Raw genomic sequence first — 14,007 nt, 5'->3', positions numbered from 1 at the left:
CAAACAGAAACCACAAAGCTCATCTACAGCCACACCACACTGGATACGCCCAATCTCATCTGATCTTGGAAGCTAAACAGTGTTGGGCCTGGTTAGTACTTGGATGGGAGACCACCTGGGAATACAAGGTGCTGTATATATTTTTATACTGCCAACACCGTTCTGTTGATGCATTCCATTTTCAAATGTATTCATTTATGAACCAGTAGTTAGAAGTAGAAAAGTTCTAACAGAAACCACAAAGTTCATCTACAGCCACACCACACTGGATACGCCCAATCTCATCTGATCTTGGAAGCTAAGCAGTGTTGGGCCTGGTTAGTACTTGGATGGGAGACCACCTGGGAATACAAGGTGCTGTAGATATTTTTATACTACCAACACCGTTCTGTTGATGCATTCCATTTTCAAACGTATTCATTTATGAACCAGTAGTTAGAAGTAGAAAAGTTTTAACAGAAACCATAATGCTCATCTACAGCCACACCACACTGGATACGCCCAATCTCATCTGATCTTGGAAGCGAAGCAGTTTTGGGCCTGGTTAGTACTTGGATGGGAGACCACCTGGGAATACAAGGTGCTGTAGATATTTTTATACTACCAACACCGTTCTGTTGATGCATTCCATTTTCAAACGTATTCATTTATGAACCAGTAGTTAGAAGTAGAAAAGTTCTAACAGAAACCACAAAGCTCATCTACAGCCACACCACACTGGATACGCCCAATCTCATCTGATCTTGGAAGCTAAGCAGTGTTGGGCCTGGTTAGTACTTGGATGGGAGACCACCTGGGAATACAAGGTGCTGTAGATATTTTTATACTGCCAACACCGTTCTGTTGATGCATTCCATTTTCAAACGTATTCATTTATGAACCAGTAGTTAGAGGTAGAAAAGTTCTAACAGAAACCACAAAGCTCATCTACAGCCACACCACACTGGATACGCCCAATCTCATCTGATCTTGAAAGCTAAGCAGTGTTGGGCCTGGTTAGTACTTGGATGGGAGACCACCTGGGAATACAAGGTGCTGTAGATATTTTTATACTGCCAACACCGTTCTGTTGATGCATTCCATTTTCAAACGTATTCATTTATGAACCAGTAGTTAGAAGTAGAAAAGTTCTAACAGAAACCACAAAGCTCATCTACAGCCACACCACACTGGATACGCCCAATCTCATCTGATCTTGGAAGCTAAGCAGTGTTGGGCCTGGTTAGTACTTGGATGGGAGACCACCTGGGAATACAAGGTGCTGTAGATATTTTTATACTGCCAACACCGTTCTGTTGATGCATTCCATTTTCAAACGTATTCATTTATGAACCAGTAGTTAGAAGTAGAAAAGTTCTAACAGAAACCACAAAGCTCATCTACAGCCACACCACACTGGATACGCCCAATCTCATCTGATCTTGGAAGCTAAACAGTGTTGGGCCTGGTTAGTACTTGGACGGGAGACCACCTGGGAATACAAGGTGCTGTAGATAATTTTATACTGCCAACACCGTTCTGTTGATGCATTCCATTTTCAAACGTATTCATTTATGAACCAGTAGTTAGAAGTAGAAAAGTTCTAACAGAAACCACAAAGTTCATCTACAGCCACACCACACTGGATATGCCCAATCTCATCTGATCTTGGAAGCTAAGCAGTGTTGGGCCTGGTTAGTACTTGGATGGGAGACCACCTGGAAATACAAGGTGCTGTAGATATTTTTATACTACCAACACCGTTCTGTTGATGCATTCCATTTTCAAACGTATTCATTTATGAACCAGTAGTTAGAAGTAGAAAAGTACTAACAGAAACCATAAAGCTCTTCTACAGCCACACCACACTGGATATGCCCAATTTCATCTGATCTAGGAAGCTAAGCAGTGTTGGGCCTGGTTAGTACTTGGATGGGAGACCACCTGGGAATACAAGGTGCTGTAGATATTTTTATACTACCAACACCGTTCTGTTGATGCATTCCATTTTCAAACGTATTCATTTATGAACCAGTAGTTAGAAGTAGAAAAGTTTTAACAGAAACCATAATGCTCATCTACAGCCACACCACACTGGATACGCCCAATCTCATCTGATCTTGGAAGCGAAGCAGTTTTGGGCCTGGTTAGTACTTGGATGGGAGACCACCTGGGAATACAAGGTGCTGTAGATATTTTTATACTACCAACACCGTTCTGTTGATGCATTCCATTTTCAAACGTATTCATTTATGAACCAGTAGTTAGAAGTAGAAAAGTTCTAACAGAAACCACAAAGCTCATCTACAGCCACACCACACTGGATACGCCCAATCTCATCTGATCTTGGAAGCTAAGCAGTTTTGGGCCTGGTTAGTACTTGGATGGGAGACCACCTGGGAATACAAGGTGCTGTAGATATTTTTATACTACCAACACCGTTCTGTTGATGCATTCCATTTTCAAACGTATTCATTTATGAACCAGTAGTAAGAAGTAGAAAAGTTCTAACAGAAACCACAAAGCTCATCTACAGCCACACCACACTGGATACGCCCAATCTCATCTGATCTTGGAAGCTAAGCAGTGTTGGGCCTGGTTAGTACTTGGATGGGAGACCACCTGGGAATACAAGGTGCTGTAGATATTTTTATACTGCCAACACCGTTCTGTTGATGCATTCCTTTTTCAAACGTATTCATTTATGAACCAGTAGTTAGAGGTAGAAAAGTTCTAACAGAAACCACAAAGCTCATCTACAGCAACACCACACTGGATACGCCCAATCTCATCTGATCTTGGAAGCTAAGCAGTGTTGGGCCTGGTTAGTACTTGGATGGGAGACCACCTGGGAATACAAGGTGCTGTATATATTTTTATACTGCCAACACCGTTCTGTTGATGCATTCCATTTTCAAACGTATTCATTTATGAACCAGTAGTTAGAAGTAGAAAAGTTCTAACAGAAACCATAAAGCTCATCTACAGCCACACCACACTGGATACGCCCAATCTCATCTGATCTTGGAAACTAAGCAGTGTTGGGCCTAGTTAGTACTTGGATGGGAGACCACCTGGGAATACAAGGTGCTGTAGATAATTTTATACTGCCAACACCGTTCTGTTGATGCATTCCATTTTCAAACGTATTCATTTATGAACCAGTAGTTAGAAGTAGAAAAGTTCTAACAGAAACCACAAAGTTCATCTACAGCCACACCACACTGGATACGCCCAATCTCATCTGATCTTGGAAGCTAAGCAGTGTTGGGCCTGGTTAGTACTTGGATGGGAGACCACCTGGGAATACAAGGTGCTGTAGATATTTTTATACTGCCAACACCGTTCTGTTGATGCATTCCATTTTCAAACGTATTCATTTATGAACCAGTAGTTAGAGGTAGAAAAGTTCTAACAGAAACCACAAAGCTCATCTACAGCCACACCACACTGGATACGCCCAATCTCATCTGATCTTGGAAGCTAAGCAGTGTTGGGCCTGGTTAGTACTTGGATGGGAGACCACCTGGGAATACAAGGTGCTGTAGATATTTTTATACTGCCAACACCGTTCTGTTGATGCATTCCATTTTCAAACGTATTCATTTATGAACCAGTAGTTAGAAGTAGAAAAGTTCTAACAGAAACCACAAAGTTAATCTACAGCCACACCACACTGGATACGCCCAATCTCATCTGATCTTGGAAGCTAAGCAGTGTTGGGCCTGGTTAGTGCTTGGATGGGAGACCACCTGGAATACAAGGTGCTGTAGATATTTTTATACTACCAACACCGTTCTGTTGATGCATTCCATTTTCAAACGTATTCATTTATGAACCAGTAGTTAGAAGTAGAAAAGTTCTAACAGAAACCATAATGCTCATCTACAGCCACACCACACTGGATACGCCCAATCTCATCTGATCTTGGAAGCGAAGCAGTTTTGGGCCTGGTTAGTACTTGGATGGGAGACCACCTGGGAATACAAGGTGCTGTAGATATTTTTATACTACCAACACCGTTCTGTTGATGCATTCCATTTTCAAACGTATTCATTTATGAACCAGTAGTTAGAAGTAGAAAAGTTCTAACAGAAACCACACAGCTCATCTACAGCCACACCATACTGGATACGCCCAATCTCATCTGATCTTGGAAGCTAAGCAGTGTTGGGCCTGGTTAGTATTTGGATGGGAGACCACCTGGGAATACAAGGTGCTGTAGATATTTTTATACTGCCAACACCGTTCTGTTGATGCATTCCATTTTCAAACGTATTCATTTATGAACCAGTAGTTAGAGGTAGAAAAGTTCTAACAGAAACCACAAAGCTCATCTACAGCCACACCACACTGGATACGCCCAATCTCATCTGATCTTGGAAGCTAAGCAGTGTTGGGCCTGATTAGTACTTGGATGGGAGACCACCTGGGAATACAAGGTGCTGTAGATATTTTTATACTGCCAACACCGTTCTGTTGATGCATTCCATTTTCAAACGTATTCATTTATGAACCAGTAGTTAGAAGTAGAAAAGTTCTAACAGAAACCACAAAGCTCATCTACAGCCACACCACACTGGATACGCCCAATCTCATCTGATCTTGGAAGTTAAACAGTGTTGGGCCTGGTTAGTACTTGGATGGGAGACCACCTGGGAATACAAGGTGCTGTAGATAATTTTATACTGCCAACACCGTTCTGTTGATGCATTCCATTTTCAAACGTATTCATTTATGAACCAGTAGTTAGAAGTAGAAAAGTTCTAACAGAAACCACAAAGTTCATTTTCAGCCACACCACACTGGATACGCCCAATCTCATCTGATCTTGGAAGCTAAGCAGTGTTGGGCCTGGTTAGTACTTGGATGGGAGACCACCTGGAAATACAAGGTGCTGTAGATATTTTTATACTACCAACACCGTTCTGTTGATGCATTCCATTTTCAAACGTATTCATTTATGAACCAGTAGTTAGAAGTAGAAAAGTTTTAACAGAAACCATAATGCTCATCTACAGCCACACCACACTGGATACGCCCAATCTCATCTGATCTTGGAAGCGAAGCAGTTTTGGGCCTGGTTAGTACTTGGATGGGAGACCACCTGGGAATACAAGGTGCTGTAGATATTTTTATACTACCAACACCGTTCTGTTGATGCATTCCATTTTCAAACGTATTCATTTATGAACCAGTAGTTAGAAGTAGAAAAGTTCTAACAGAAACCACAAAGCTCATCTACAGCCACACCACACTGGATACGCCCAATCTCATCTGATCTTGGAAGCTAAGCAGTTTTGGGCCTGGTTAGTACTTGGATGGGAGACCACCTGGGAATACAAGGTGCTGTAGATATTTTTATACTACCAACACCGTTCTGTTGATGCATTCCATTTTCAAACGTATTCATTTATGAACCAGTAGTAAGAAGTAGAAAAGTTCTAACAGAAACCACAAAGCTCATCTACAGCCACACCACACTGGATACGCCCAATCTCATCTGATCTTGGAAGCTAAGCAGTGTTGGGCCTGGTTAGTACTTGGATGGGAGACCACCTGGGAATACAAGGTGCTGTAGATATTTTTATACTGCCAACACCGTTCTGTTGATGCATTCCTTTTTCAAACGTATTCATTTATGAACCAGTAGTTAGAGGTAGAAAAGTTCTAACAGAAACCACAAAGCTCATCTACAGCAACACCACACTGGATACGCCCAATCTCATCTGATCTTGGAAGCTAAGCAGTGTTGGGCCTGGTTAGTACTTGGATGGGAGACCACCTGGGAATACAAGGTGCTGTATATATTTTTATACTGCCAACACCGTTCTGTTGATGCATTCCATTTTCAAACGTATTCATTTATGAACCAGTAGTTAGAAGTAGAAAAGTTCTAACAGAAACCATAAAGCTCATCTACAGCCACACCACACTGGATACGCCCAATCTCATCTGATCTTGGAAACTAAGCAGTGTTGGGCCTGGTTAGTACTTGGATGGGAGACCACCTGGGAATACAAGGTGCTGTAGATAATTTTATACTGCCAACACCGTTCTGTTGATGCATTCCATTTTCAAACGTATTCATTTATGAACCAGTAGTAAGAAGTAGAAAAGTTCTAACAGAAACCACAAAGTTCATCTACAGCCACACCACACTGGATACGCCCAATCTCATCTGATCTTGGCAGCTAAGCAGTGTTGGGCCTGGTTAGTACTTGGATGGGAGACCACCTGGGAATACAAGGTGCTGTAGATATTTTTATACTGCCAACACCGTTCTGTTGATGCATTCCATTTTCAAACGTATTCATTTATGAACCAGTAGTTAGAGGTAGAAAAGTTCTAACAGAAACCACAAAGCTCATCTACAGCCACACCACACTGGATACGCCCAATCTCATCTGATCTTGGAAGCTAAGCAGTGTTGGGCCTGGTTAGTACTTGGATGGGAGACCACCTGGGAATACAAGGTGCTGTAGATATTTTTATACTGCCAACACCGTTCTGTTGATGCATTCCATTTTCAAACGTATTCATTTATGAACCAGTAGTTAGAAGTAGAAAAGTTCTAACAGAAACCACAAAGTTAATCTACAGCCACACCACACTGGATACGCCCAATCTCATCTGATCTTGGAAGCTAAGCAGTGTTGGGCCTGGTTAGTGCTTGGATGGGAGACCACCTGGAATACAAGGTGCTGTAGATATTTTTATACTACCAACACCGTTCTGTTGATGCATTCCATTTTCAAACGTATTCATTTATGAACCAGTAGTTAGAAGTAGAAAAGTTTTAACAGAAACCATAATGCTCATCTACAGCCACACCACAATGGATACGCCCAATCTCATCTGATCTTGGAAGCGAAGCAGTTTTGGGCCTGGTTAGTACTTGGATGGGAGACCACCTGGGAATACAAGGTGCTGTAGATATTTTTATACTACCAACACCGTTCTGTTGATGCATTCCATTTTCAAACGTATTCATTTATGAACCAGTAGTTAGAAGTAGAAAAGTTCTAACAGAAACCACAAAGCTCATCTACAGCCACACCACACTGGATACGCCCAATCTCATCTGATCTTGGAAGCTAAGCAGTGTTGGGCCTGGTTAGTATTTGGATGGGAGACCACCTGGGAATACAAGGTGCTGTAGATATTTTTATACTGCCAACACCGTTCTGTTGATGCATTCCATTTTCAAACGTATTCATTTATGAACCAGTAGTTAGAGGTAGAAAAGTTCTAACAGAAACCACAAAGCTCATCTACAGCCACACCACACTGGATACGCCCAATCTCATCTGATCTTGGAAGCTAAGCAGTGTTGGGCCTGATTAGTACTTGGATGGGAGACCACCTGGGAATACAAGGTGCTGTAGATATTTTTATACTGCCAACACCGTTCTGTTGATGCATTCCATTTTCAAACGTATTCATTTATGAACCAGTAGTTAGAAGTAGAAAAGTTCTAACAGAAACCACAAAGCTCATCTACAGCCACACCACACTGGATACGCCCAATCTCATCTGATCTTGGAAGTTAAACAGTGTTGGGCCTGGTTAGTACTTGGATGGGAGACCACCTGGGAATACAAGGTGCTGTAGATAATTTTATACTGCCAACACCGTTCTGTTGATGCATTCCATTTTCAAACGTATTCATTTATGAACCAGTAGTTAGAAGTAGAAAAGTTCTAACAGAAACCACAAAGTTCATTTTCAGCCACACCACACTGGATACGCCCAATCTCATCTGATCTTGGAAGCTAAGCAGTGTTGGGCCTGGTTAGTACTTGGATGGGAGACCACCTGGAAATACAAGGTGCTGTAGATATTTTTATACTACCAACACCGTTCTGTTGATGCATTCCATTTTCAAACGTATTCATTTATGAACCAGTAGTTAGAAGTAGAAAAGTTTTAACAGAAACCATAATGCTCATCTACAGCCACACCACACTGGATACGCCCAATCTCATCTGATCTTGGAAGCGAAGCAGTTTTGGGCCTGGTTAGTACTTGGATGGGAGACCACCTGGGAATACAAGGTGCTGTAGATATTTTTATACTACCAACACCGTTCTGTTGATGCATTCCATTTTCAAACGTATTCATTTATGAACCAGTAGTTAGAAGTAGAAAAGTTCTAACAGAAACCACAAAGCTCATCTACAGCCACACCACACTGGATACGCCCAATCTCATCTGATCTTGGAAGCTAAGCAGTTTTGGGCCTGGTTAGTACTTGGATGGGAGACCACCTGGGAATACAAGGTGCTGTAGATATTTTTATACTACCAACACCGTTCTGTTGATGCATTCCATTTTCAAACGTATTCATTTATGAACCAGTAGTAAGAAGTAGAAAAGTTCTAACAGAAACCACAAAGCTCATCTACAGCCACACCCCACTGGATACGCCCAATCTCATCTGATCTTGGAAGCTAAGCAGTGTTGGGCCTGGTTAGTACTTGGATGGGAGACCACCTGGGAATACAAGGTGCTGTAGATATTTTTATACTGCCAACACCGTTCTGTTGATGCATTCCTTTTTCAAACGTATTCATTTATGAACCAGTAGTTAGAGGTAGAAAAGTTCTAACAGAAACCACAAAGCTCATCTACAGCAACACCACACTGGATACGCCCAATCTCATCTGATCTTGGAAGCTAAGCAGTGTTGGGCCTGGTTAGTACTTGGATGGGAGACCACCTGGGAATACAAGGTGCTGTATATATTTTTATACTGCCAACACCGTTCTGTTGATGCATTCCATTTTCAAACGTATTCATTTATGAACCAGTAGTTAGAAGTAGAAAAGTTCTAACAGAAACCATAAAGCTCATCTACAGCCACACCACACTGGATACGCCCAATCTCATCTGATCTTGGAAACTAAGCAGTGTTGGGCCTGGTTAGTACTTGGATGGGAGACCACCTGGGAATACAAGGTGCTGTAGATAATTGTATACTGCCAACACCGTTCTGTTGATGCATTCCATTTTCAAACGTATTCATTTATGAACCAGTAGTAAGAAGTAGAAAAGTTCTAACAGAAACCACAAAGTTCATCTACAGCCACACCACACTGGATACGCCCAATCTCATCTGATCTTGGCAGCTAAGCAGTGTTGGGCCTGGTTAGTACTTGGATGGGAGACCACCTGGGAATACAAGGTGCTGTAGATATTTTTATACTGCCAACACCGTTCTGTTGATGCATTCCATTTTCAAACGTATTCATTTATGAACCAGTAGTTAGAGGTAGAAAAGTTCTAACAGAAACCACAAAGCTCATCTACAGCCACACCACACTGGATACGCCCAATCTCATCTGATCTTGGAAGCTAAGCAGTGTTGGGCCTGGTTAGTACTTGGATGGGAGACCACCTGGGAATACAAGGTGCTGTAGATATTTTTATACTGCCAACACCGTTCTGTTGATGCATTCCATTTTCAAACGTATTCATTTATGAACCAGTAGTTAGAAGTAGAAAAGTTCTAACAGAAACCACAAAGTTAATCTACAGCCACACCACACTGGATACGCCCAATCTCATCTGATCTTGGAAGCTAAGCAGTGTTGGGCCTGGTTAGTGCTTGGATGGGAGACCACCTGGAATACAAGGTGCTGTAGATATTTTTATACTACCAACACCGTTCTGTTGATGCATTCCATTTTCAAACGTATTCATTTATGAACCAGTAGTTAGAAGTAGAAAAGTTTTAACAGAAACCATAATGCTCATCTACAGCCACACCACACTGGATACGCCCAATCTCATCTGATCTTGGAAGCGAAGCAGTTTTGGGCCTGGTTAGTACTTGGATGGGAGACCACCTGGGAATACAAGGTGCTGTAGATATTTTTATACTACCAACACCGTTCTGTTGATGCATTCCATTTTCAAACGTATTCATTTATGAACCAGTAGTTAGAAGTAGAAAAGTTCTAACAGAAACCACAAAGCTCATCTACAGCCACACCACACTGGATACGCCCAATCTCATCTGATCTTGGAAGCTAAGCAGTGTTGGGCCTGGTTAGTATTTGGATGGGAGACCACCTGGGAATACAAGGTGCTGTAGATATTTTTATACTGCCAACACCGTTCTGTTGATGCATTCCATTTTCAAACGTATTCATTTATGAACCAGTAGTTAGAGGTAGAAAAGTTCTAACAGAAACCACAAAGCTCATCTACAGCCACACCACACTGGATACGCCCAATCTCATCTGATCTTGGAAGCTAAGCAGTGTTGGGCCTGGTTAGTACTTGGATGGGAGACCACCTGGAAATACAAGGTGCTGTAGATATTTTTATACTACCAACACCGTTCTGTTTATGCATTCCATTTTCAAACGTATTCATTTATGAACCAGTAGTTAGAAGTAGAAAAGTACTAACAAAAACCATAAAGCTCTTCTACAGCCACACCACACTGGATATGCCCAATTTCATCTGATCTAGGAAGCTAAGCAGTGTTGGGCCTGGTTAGTACTTGGATGGGAGACCACCTGGGAATACAAGGTGCTGTAGATATTTTTATACTACCAACACCGTTCTGTTGATGCATTCCATTTTCAAACGTATTCATTTATGAACCAGTAGTTAGAAGTAGAAAAGTTTTAACAGAAACCATAATGCTCATCTACAGCCACACCACACTGGATACGCCCAATCTCATCTGATCTTGGAAGCGAAGCAGTTTTGGGCCTGGTTAGTACTTGGATGGGAGACCACCTGGGAATACAAGGTGCTGTAGATATTTTTATACTACCAACACCGTTCTGTTGATGCATTCCATTTTCACATGTATTCATTTATGAACCAGTAGTTAGAAGTAGAAAAGTTCTAACAGAAACCACAAAGCTCATCTACAACCACACCACACTGGATACGCCCAATCTCATCTGATCTTGGAAGCTAAGCAGTGTTGGGCCTGGTTAGTACTTGGATGGGAGACCACCTGGGAATACAAGGTGCTGTAGATATTTTTATACTGCCAACACCGTTCTGTTGATGCATTCCTTTTTCAAACGTATTCATTTATGAACCAGTAGTTAGAGGTAGAAAAGTTCTGACAGAAACCACAAAGCTCATCTACAGCAACACCACACTGGATACGCCCAATCTCATCTGATCTTGGAAGCTAAGCAGTGTTGGGCCTGGTTAGTACTTGGATGGGAGACCACCTGGGAATACAAGGTGCTGTATATATTTTTATACTGCCAACACCGTTCTGTTGATGCATTCCATTTTCAAACGTATTCATTTATGAACCAGTAGTTAGAGGTAGAAAAGTTCTAACAGAAACCACAAAGCTCATCTACAGCCACACCACACTGGATACGCCCAATCTCATCTGATCTTGGAAGCTAAGCAGTGTTGGGCCTGGTTAGTACTTGGATGGGAGACCACCTGGAAATACAAGGTGCTGTAGATATTTTTACACTACCAACACCGTTCTGTTGATGCATTCCATTTTCAAACGTATTCATTTATGAACCAGTAGTTAGAAGTAGAAAAGTACTAACAGAAACCATAAAGCTCTTCTACAGCCATACCACACTGGATATGCCCAATTTCATCTGATCTAGGAAGCTAAGCAGTGTTGGGCCTGGTTAGTACTTGGATGGGAGACCACCTGGGAATACAAGGTGCTGTAGATATTTTTATACTACCAACACCGTTCTGTTGATGCATTCCATTTTCAAACGTATTCATTTATGAACCAGTAGTTAGAAGTAGAAAAGTTTTAACAGAAACCATAATGCTCATCTACAGCCACACCACACTGGATACGCCCAATCTCATCTGATCTTGGAAGCGAAGCAGTTTTGGGCCTGGTTAGTACTTGGATGGGAGACCACCTGGGAATACAAGGTGCTGTAGATATTTTTATACTACCAACACCGTTCTGTTGATGCATTCCATTTTCACATGTATTCATTTATGAACCAGTAGTTAGAAGTAGAAAAGTTCTAACAGAAACCACAAAGCTCATCTACAACCACACCACACTGGATACGCCCAATCTCATCTGATCTTGGAAGCTAAGCAGTGTTGGGCCTGGTTAGTACTTGGATGGGAGACCACCTGGGAATACAAGGTGCTGTAGATATTTTTATACTGCCAACACCGTTCTGTTGATGCATTCCTTTTTCAAACGTATTCATTTATGAACCAGTAGTTAGAGGTAGAAAAGTTCTGACAGAAACCACAAAGCTCATCTACAGCAACACCACACTGGATACGCCCAATCTCATCTGATCTTGGAAGCTAAGCAGTGTTGGGCCTGGTTAGTACTTGGATGGGAGACCACCTGGGAATACAAGGTGCTGTATATATTTTTATACTGCCAACACCGTTCTGTTGATGCATTCCATTTTCAAACGTATTCATTTATGAACCAGTAGTTAGAAGTAGAAAAGTTCTAACAGAAACCATAAAGCTCATCTAAAGCCACACCACACTGGATACGCCCAATCTCATCTGATCTTGGAAACTAAGCAGTGTTGGGCCTGGTTAGTACTTGGATGGGAGACCACCTGGGAATACAAGGTGCTGTAGATAATTTTATACTGCCAACACCGTTCTGTTGATGCATTCCATTTTCAAACGTATTCATTTATGAACCAGTAGTTAGAAGTAGAAAAGTTCTAACAGAAACCACAAAGTTCATCTACAGCCACACCACACTGGATACGCCCAATCTCATCTGATCTTGGAAGCTAAGCAGTGTTGGGCCTGGTTAGTACTTGGATGGGAGACCACCTGGGAATACAAGGTGCTGTAGATATTTTTATACTGCCAACACCGTTCTGTTGATGCATTCCATTTTCAAACGTATTCATTTATGAACCAGTAGTTAGAGGTAGAAAAGTTCTAACAGAAACCACAAAGCTCATCTACAGCCACACCACACTGGATACGCCCAATCTCATCTGATCTTGGAAGCTAAGCAGTGTTTGGCCTGGTTAGTACTTGGATGGGAGAATACAAGGTGCTGTAGATATTTTTATACTGCCAACACCGTTCTGTTGATGCATTCAATTTTCAAATGTATTCATTTATGAACCAGTAGTTAGAAGTAGAAAAGTTCAAACAGAAACCACAAAGCTCATCTACAGCCACACCACACTGGATACGCCCAATCTCATCTGATCTTGGAAGCTAAGCAGTGTTGGGCCTGGTCAATACTTGTATGGGAGACCACCTGGGAATACAAGGTGCTGTAGATATTTTTATACTGCCAACACCGTTCTGTTGATGCATTCCATTTTCAAACGTATTCATTTATGAACCAGTAGTTAGAAGTAGAAAAGTTCTAACAGAAACCACAAAGTTAATCTACAGCCACACCACACTGGATACGCCCAATCTCATCTGATCTTGGAAGCTAAGCAGTGTTGGGCCTGGTTAGTACTTGGATGGGAGACCACCTGGGAATACAAGGTGCTGTAGATATTTTTATACTGCCAACACCGTTCTGTTGATGCATTCCATTTTCAAACGTATTCATTTATGAACCAGTAGTTAGAGGTAGAAAAGTTCTAACAGAAACCACAAAGCTCATCTACAGCCACACCACACTGGATACGCCCAATCTCATCTGATCTTGGAAGCTAAGCAGTGTTGGGCCTGGTTAGTACTTGGATGGGAGACCAACTGGGAATACAAGGTGCTGTAGATATTTTTATACTGCCAACACCGTTCTGTTGATGCATTCAATTTTCAAATGTATTCATTTATGAACCAGTAGTTAGAAGTAGAAAAGTTCAAACAGAAACCACAAAGCTCATCTACAGCCACACCACACTGGATACGCCCAATCTCATCTGATCTTGGAAGCTAAGCAGTGTTGGGCCTGGTCAGTACTTGTATGGGAGACCACCTGGGAATACAAGGTGCTGTAGATATTTTTATACTGCCAACACCGTTCTGTTGATGCATTCCATTTTCAAACGTATTCATTTATGAACCAGTAGTTAGAAGTAGAAAAGTTCTAACAGA

At 41.7% G+C, this 14,007-nt stretch overlaps 53 non-coding genes and 9 pseudogenes across 53 annotated transcripts; all 62 read left to right on the top strand.

The window, feature by feature from the left end:
* The first annotated feature begins 21 nt into the window (after nt 1-21).
* LOC135065832 (5S ribosomal RNA) lies at nt 22-140 on the top strand. The gene has a single exon (XR_010252102.1). It is a non-coding gene; the product is annotated as a 5S ribosomal RNA (ribosomal RNA).
* A 107-nt stretch (nt 141-247) lies between these two features.
* Nucleotides 248-366, top strand: LOC135069932 (5S ribosomal RNA). The gene has a single exon (XR_010256110.1). It is a non-coding gene; the product is annotated as a 5S ribosomal RNA (ribosomal RNA).
* Nucleotides 367-473: 107 nt separating this feature from the next.
* On the top strand, nt 474-592 carry LOC135069760 (5S ribosomal RNA). Its single transcript, XR_010255942.1, has one exon. It is a non-coding gene; the product is annotated as a 5S ribosomal RNA (ribosomal RNA).
* Nucleotides 593-699: 107 nt separating this feature from the next.
* Nucleotides 700-818, top strand: LOC135069920 (5S ribosomal RNA). The gene has a single exon (XR_010256099.1). It is a non-coding gene; the product is annotated as a 5S ribosomal RNA (ribosomal RNA).
* Nucleotides 819-925: 107 nt separating this feature from the next.
* On the top strand, nt 926-1,044 carry LOC135061600 (5S ribosomal RNA). Its single transcript, XR_010247978.1, has one exon. It is a non-coding gene; the product is annotated as a 5S ribosomal RNA (ribosomal RNA).
* Nucleotides 1,045-1,151: 107 nt separating this feature from the next.
* Nucleotides 1,152-1,270, top strand: LOC135069908 (5S ribosomal RNA). Its single transcript, XR_010256088.1, has one exon. It is a non-coding gene; the product is annotated as a 5S ribosomal RNA (ribosomal RNA).
* A 107-nt stretch (nt 1,271-1,377) lies between these two features.
* On the top strand, nt 1,378-1,496 carry LOC135065795 (5S ribosomal RNA). Its single transcript, XR_010252065.1, has one exon. It is a non-coding gene; the product is annotated as a 5S ribosomal RNA (ribosomal RNA).
* Nucleotides 1,497-1,603: 107 nt separating this feature from the next.
* LOC135068398 (5S ribosomal RNA) lies at nt 1,604-1,722 on the top strand. The gene has a single exon (XR_010254601.1). It is a non-coding gene; the product is annotated as a 5S ribosomal RNA (ribosomal RNA).
* A 107-nt stretch (nt 1,723-1,829) lies between these two features.
* LOC134890490 (5S ribosomal RNA) lies at nt 1,830-1,948 on the top strand (annotated as a pseudogene).
* A 107-nt stretch (nt 1,949-2,055) lies between these two features.
* LOC135069758 (5S ribosomal RNA) lies at nt 2,056-2,174 on the top strand. Its single transcript, XR_010255940.1, has one exon. It is a non-coding gene; the product is annotated as a 5S ribosomal RNA (ribosomal RNA).
* Nucleotides 2,175-2,281: 107 nt separating this feature from the next.
* Nucleotides 2,282-2,400, top strand: LOC135065507 (5S ribosomal RNA). Its single transcript, XR_010251787.1, has one exon. It is a non-coding gene; the product is annotated as a 5S ribosomal RNA (ribosomal RNA).
* Nucleotides 2,401-2,507: 107 nt separating this feature from the next.
* On the top strand, nt 2,508-2,626 carry LOC135069897 (5S ribosomal RNA). Its single transcript, XR_010256077.1, has one exon. It is a non-coding gene; the product is annotated as a 5S ribosomal RNA (ribosomal RNA).
* Nucleotides 2,627-2,733: 107 nt separating this feature from the next.
* LOC135067072 (5S ribosomal RNA) lies at nt 2,734-2,852 on the top strand. Its single transcript, XR_010253300.1, has one exon. It is a non-coding gene; the product is annotated as a 5S ribosomal RNA (ribosomal RNA).
* A 107-nt stretch (nt 2,853-2,959) lies between these two features.
* Nucleotides 2,960-3,078, top strand: LOC135065489 (5S ribosomal RNA). Its single transcript, XR_010251769.1, has one exon. It is a non-coding gene; the product is annotated as a 5S ribosomal RNA (ribosomal RNA).
* Nucleotides 3,079-3,185: 107 nt separating this feature from the next.
* On the top strand, nt 3,186-3,304 carry LOC135069885 (5S ribosomal RNA). Its single transcript, XR_010256065.1, has one exon. It is a non-coding gene; the product is annotated as a 5S ribosomal RNA (ribosomal RNA).
* Nucleotides 3,305-3,411: 107 nt separating this feature from the next.
* Nucleotides 3,412-3,530, top strand: LOC135069874 (5S ribosomal RNA). Its single transcript, XR_010256054.1, has one exon. It is a non-coding gene; the product is annotated as a 5S ribosomal RNA (ribosomal RNA).
* Nucleotides 3,531-3,637: 107 nt separating this feature from the next.
* On the top strand, nt 3,638-3,755 carry LOC134890956 (5S ribosomal RNA; annotated as a pseudogene).
* A 107-nt stretch (nt 3,756-3,862) lies between these two features.
* On the top strand, nt 3,863-3,981 carry LOC135069757 (5S ribosomal RNA). The gene has a single exon (XR_010255939.1). It is a non-coding gene; the product is annotated as a 5S ribosomal RNA (ribosomal RNA).
* Nucleotides 3,982-4,088: 107 nt separating this feature from the next.
* Nucleotides 4,089-4,207, top strand: LOC135067118 (5S ribosomal RNA). Its single transcript, XR_010253343.1, has one exon. It is a non-coding gene; the product is annotated as a 5S ribosomal RNA (ribosomal RNA).
* Nucleotides 4,208-4,314: 107 nt separating this feature from the next.
* On the top strand, nt 4,315-4,433 carry LOC134901163 (5S ribosomal RNA). Its single transcript, XR_010174656.1, has one exon. It is a non-coding gene; the product is annotated as a 5S ribosomal RNA (ribosomal RNA).
* A 107-nt stretch (nt 4,434-4,540) lies between these two features.
* On the top strand, nt 4,541-4,659 carry LOC134900777 (5S ribosomal RNA). The gene has a single exon (XR_010174280.1). It is a non-coding gene; the product is annotated as a 5S ribosomal RNA (ribosomal RNA).
* A 107-nt stretch (nt 4,660-4,766) lies between these two features.
* LOC134886300 (5S ribosomal RNA) lies at nt 4,767-4,885 on the top strand. Its single transcript, XR_010170387.1, has one exon. It is a non-coding gene; the product is annotated as a 5S ribosomal RNA (ribosomal RNA).
* A 107-nt stretch (nt 4,886-4,992) lies between these two features.
* LOC135069754 (5S ribosomal RNA) lies at nt 4,993-5,111 on the top strand. The gene has a single exon (XR_010255938.1). It is a non-coding gene; the product is annotated as a 5S ribosomal RNA (ribosomal RNA).
* A 107-nt stretch (nt 5,112-5,218) lies between these two features.
* On the top strand, nt 5,219-5,337 carry LOC135065506 (5S ribosomal RNA). Its single transcript, XR_010251786.1, has one exon. It is a non-coding gene; the product is annotated as a 5S ribosomal RNA (ribosomal RNA).
* A 107-nt stretch (nt 5,338-5,444) lies between these two features.
* LOC135069862 (5S ribosomal RNA) lies at nt 5,445-5,563 on the top strand. The gene has a single exon (XR_010256042.1). It is a non-coding gene; the product is annotated as a 5S ribosomal RNA (ribosomal RNA).
* A 107-nt stretch (nt 5,564-5,670) lies between these two features.
* On the top strand, nt 5,671-5,789 carry LOC135067071 (5S ribosomal RNA). The gene has a single exon (XR_010253299.1). It is a non-coding gene; the product is annotated as a 5S ribosomal RNA (ribosomal RNA).
* Nucleotides 5,790-5,896: 107 nt separating this feature from the next.
* Nucleotides 5,897-6,015, top strand: LOC135064817 (5S ribosomal RNA). Its single transcript, XR_010251117.1, has one exon. It is a non-coding gene; the product is annotated as a 5S ribosomal RNA (ribosomal RNA).
* Nucleotides 6,016-6,122: 107 nt separating this feature from the next.
* On the top strand, nt 6,123-6,241 carry LOC134902113 (5S ribosomal RNA). The gene has a single exon (XR_010175587.1). It is a non-coding gene; the product is annotated as a 5S ribosomal RNA (ribosomal RNA).
* A 107-nt stretch (nt 6,242-6,348) lies between these two features.
* On the top strand, nt 6,349-6,467 carry LOC135069850 (5S ribosomal RNA). The gene has a single exon (XR_010256031.1). It is a non-coding gene; the product is annotated as a 5S ribosomal RNA (ribosomal RNA).
* Nucleotides 6,468-6,574: 107 nt separating this feature from the next.
* Nucleotides 6,575-6,692, top strand: LOC134890955 (5S ribosomal RNA; annotated as a pseudogene).
* A 107-nt stretch (nt 6,693-6,799) lies between these two features.
* LOC134888786 (5S ribosomal RNA) lies at nt 6,800-6,918 on the top strand (annotated as a pseudogene).
* A 107-nt stretch (nt 6,919-7,025) lies between these two features.
* LOC135061885 (5S ribosomal RNA) lies at nt 7,026-7,144 on the top strand. The gene has a single exon (XR_010248251.1). It is a non-coding gene; the product is annotated as a 5S ribosomal RNA (ribosomal RNA).
* A 107-nt stretch (nt 7,145-7,251) lies between these two features.
* LOC134901161 (5S ribosomal RNA) lies at nt 7,252-7,370 on the top strand. The gene has a single exon (XR_010174654.1). It is a non-coding gene; the product is annotated as a 5S ribosomal RNA (ribosomal RNA).
* Nucleotides 7,371-7,477: 107 nt separating this feature from the next.
* Nucleotides 7,478-7,596, top strand: LOC134900776 (5S ribosomal RNA). The gene has a single exon (XR_010174279.1). It is a non-coding gene; the product is annotated as a 5S ribosomal RNA (ribosomal RNA).
* A 107-nt stretch (nt 7,597-7,703) lies between these two features.
* On the top strand, nt 7,704-7,822 carry LOC134886299 (5S ribosomal RNA). The gene has a single exon (XR_010170386.1). It is a non-coding gene; the product is annotated as a 5S ribosomal RNA (ribosomal RNA).
* A 107-nt stretch (nt 7,823-7,929) lies between these two features.
* LOC135069753 (5S ribosomal RNA) lies at nt 7,930-8,048 on the top strand. Its single transcript, XR_010255937.1, has one exon. It is a non-coding gene; the product is annotated as a 5S ribosomal RNA (ribosomal RNA).
* A 107-nt stretch (nt 8,049-8,155) lies between these two features.
* LOC135065505 (5S ribosomal RNA) lies at nt 8,156-8,274 on the top strand. The gene has a single exon (XR_010251785.1). It is a non-coding gene; the product is annotated as a 5S ribosomal RNA (ribosomal RNA).
* A 107-nt stretch (nt 8,275-8,381) lies between these two features.
* On the top strand, nt 8,382-8,500 carry LOC135058518 (5S ribosomal RNA). The gene has a single exon (XR_010244945.1). It is a non-coding gene; the product is annotated as a 5S ribosomal RNA (ribosomal RNA).
* Nucleotides 8,501-8,607: 107 nt separating this feature from the next.
* On the top strand, nt 8,608-8,726 carry LOC135067070 (5S ribosomal RNA). Its single transcript, XR_010253298.1, has one exon. It is a non-coding gene; the product is annotated as a 5S ribosomal RNA (ribosomal RNA).
* A 107-nt stretch (nt 8,727-8,833) lies between these two features.
* On the top strand, nt 8,834-8,952 carry LOC135064816 (5S ribosomal RNA). Its single transcript, XR_010251116.1, has one exon. It is a non-coding gene; the product is annotated as a 5S ribosomal RNA (ribosomal RNA).
* A 107-nt stretch (nt 8,953-9,059) lies between these two features.
* On the top strand, nt 9,060-9,178 carry LOC134902112 (5S ribosomal RNA). The gene has a single exon (XR_010175586.1). It is a non-coding gene; the product is annotated as a 5S ribosomal RNA (ribosomal RNA).
* Nucleotides 9,179-9,285: 107 nt separating this feature from the next.
* Nucleotides 9,286-9,404, top strand: LOC135069839 (5S ribosomal RNA). The gene has a single exon (XR_010256020.1). It is a non-coding gene; the product is annotated as a 5S ribosomal RNA (ribosomal RNA).
* Nucleotides 9,405-9,511: 107 nt separating this feature from the next.
* Nucleotides 9,512-9,629, top strand: LOC134890954 (5S ribosomal RNA; annotated as a pseudogene).
* A 107-nt stretch (nt 9,630-9,736) lies between these two features.
* LOC135069752 (5S ribosomal RNA) lies at nt 9,737-9,855 on the top strand. Its single transcript, XR_010255936.1, has one exon. It is a non-coding gene; the product is annotated as a 5S ribosomal RNA (ribosomal RNA).
* Nucleotides 9,856-9,962: 107 nt separating this feature from the next.
* LOC135061884 (5S ribosomal RNA) lies at nt 9,963-10,081 on the top strand. The gene has a single exon (XR_010248250.1). It is a non-coding gene; the product is annotated as a 5S ribosomal RNA (ribosomal RNA).
* A 107-nt stretch (nt 10,082-10,188) lies between these two features.
* On the top strand, nt 10,189-10,307 carry LOC135063493 (5S ribosomal RNA). Its single transcript, XR_010249822.1, has one exon. It is a non-coding gene; the product is annotated as a 5S ribosomal RNA (ribosomal RNA).
* A 107-nt stretch (nt 10,308-10,414) lies between these two features.
* On the top strand, nt 10,415-10,533 carry LOC134890489 (5S ribosomal RNA; annotated as a pseudogene).
* A 107-nt stretch (nt 10,534-10,640) lies between these two features.
* LOC135069751 (5S ribosomal RNA) lies at nt 10,641-10,759 on the top strand. The gene has a single exon (XR_010255935.1). It is a non-coding gene; the product is annotated as a 5S ribosomal RNA (ribosomal RNA).
* A 107-nt stretch (nt 10,760-10,866) lies between these two features.
* LOC135062768 (5S ribosomal RNA) lies at nt 10,867-10,985 on the top strand. Its single transcript, XR_010249112.1, has one exon. It is a non-coding gene; the product is annotated as a 5S ribosomal RNA (ribosomal RNA).
* A 107-nt stretch (nt 10,986-11,092) lies between these two features.
* Nucleotides 11,093-11,211, top strand: LOC135067068 (5S ribosomal RNA). The gene has a single exon (XR_010253296.1). It is a non-coding gene; the product is annotated as a 5S ribosomal RNA (ribosomal RNA).
* A 107-nt stretch (nt 11,212-11,318) lies between these two features.
* LOC135063491 (5S ribosomal RNA) lies at nt 11,319-11,437 on the top strand. The gene has a single exon (XR_010249820.1). It is a non-coding gene; the product is annotated as a 5S ribosomal RNA (ribosomal RNA).
* A 107-nt stretch (nt 11,438-11,544) lies between these two features.
* On the top strand, nt 11,545-11,663 carry LOC134887182 (5S ribosomal RNA; annotated as a pseudogene).
* Nucleotides 11,664-11,770: 107 nt separating this feature from the next.
* LOC135069750 (5S ribosomal RNA) lies at nt 11,771-11,889 on the top strand. Its single transcript, XR_010255934.1, has one exon. It is a non-coding gene; the product is annotated as a 5S ribosomal RNA (ribosomal RNA).
* A 107-nt stretch (nt 11,890-11,996) lies between these two features.
* On the top strand, nt 11,997-12,115 carry LOC135062767 (5S ribosomal RNA). The gene has a single exon (XR_010249111.1). It is a non-coding gene; the product is annotated as a 5S ribosomal RNA (ribosomal RNA).
* A 107-nt stretch (nt 12,116-12,222) lies between these two features.
* On the top strand, nt 12,223-12,341 carry LOC135067067 (5S ribosomal RNA). The gene has a single exon (XR_010253295.1). It is a non-coding gene; the product is annotated as a 5S ribosomal RNA (ribosomal RNA).
* Nucleotides 12,342-12,448: 107 nt separating this feature from the next.
* LOC134888111 (5S ribosomal RNA) lies at nt 12,449-12,567 on the top strand (annotated as a pseudogene).
* Nucleotides 12,568-12,674: 107 nt separating this feature from the next.
* LOC135069826 (5S ribosomal RNA) lies at nt 12,675-12,793 on the top strand. The gene has a single exon (XR_010256008.1). It is a non-coding gene; the product is annotated as a 5S ribosomal RNA (ribosomal RNA).
* Nucleotides 12,794-12,900: 107 nt separating this feature from the next.
* Nucleotides 12,901-13,009, top strand: LOC134897789 (5S ribosomal RNA; annotated as a pseudogene).
* A 107-nt stretch (nt 13,010-13,116) lies between these two features.
* Nucleotides 13,117-13,235, top strand: LOC134886129 (5S ribosomal RNA). The gene has a single exon (XR_010170220.1). It is a non-coding gene; the product is annotated as a 5S ribosomal RNA (ribosomal RNA).
* A 107-nt stretch (nt 13,236-13,342) lies between these two features.
* LOC135069815 (5S ribosomal RNA) lies at nt 13,343-13,461 on the top strand. The gene has a single exon (XR_010255997.1). It is a non-coding gene; the product is annotated as a 5S ribosomal RNA (ribosomal RNA).
* Nucleotides 13,462-13,568: 107 nt separating this feature from the next.
* Nucleotides 13,569-13,687, top strand: LOC135060327 (5S ribosomal RNA). Its single transcript, XR_010246720.1, has one exon. It is a non-coding gene; the product is annotated as a 5S ribosomal RNA (ribosomal RNA).
* A 107-nt stretch (nt 13,688-13,794) lies between these two features.
* Nucleotides 13,795-13,913, top strand: LOC135065544 (5S ribosomal RNA). The gene has a single exon (XR_010251823.1). It is a non-coding gene; the product is annotated as a 5S ribosomal RNA (ribosomal RNA).
* The last annotated feature ends 94 nt before the right edge of the window (nt 13,914-14,007 follow it).

Source organism: Pseudophryne corroboree, chromosome 3 (genome assembly GCF_028390025.1).
Source record: "Pseudophryne corroboree isolate aPseCor3 chromosome 3, aPseCor3.hap2, whole genome shotgun sequence".
Lineage (NCBI taxonomy): Eukaryota > Metazoa > Chordata > Amphibia > Anura > Myobatrachidae > Pseudophryne > Pseudophryne corroboree.
This window is presented reverse-complemented; position numbering and strand designations above follow the sequence as displayed.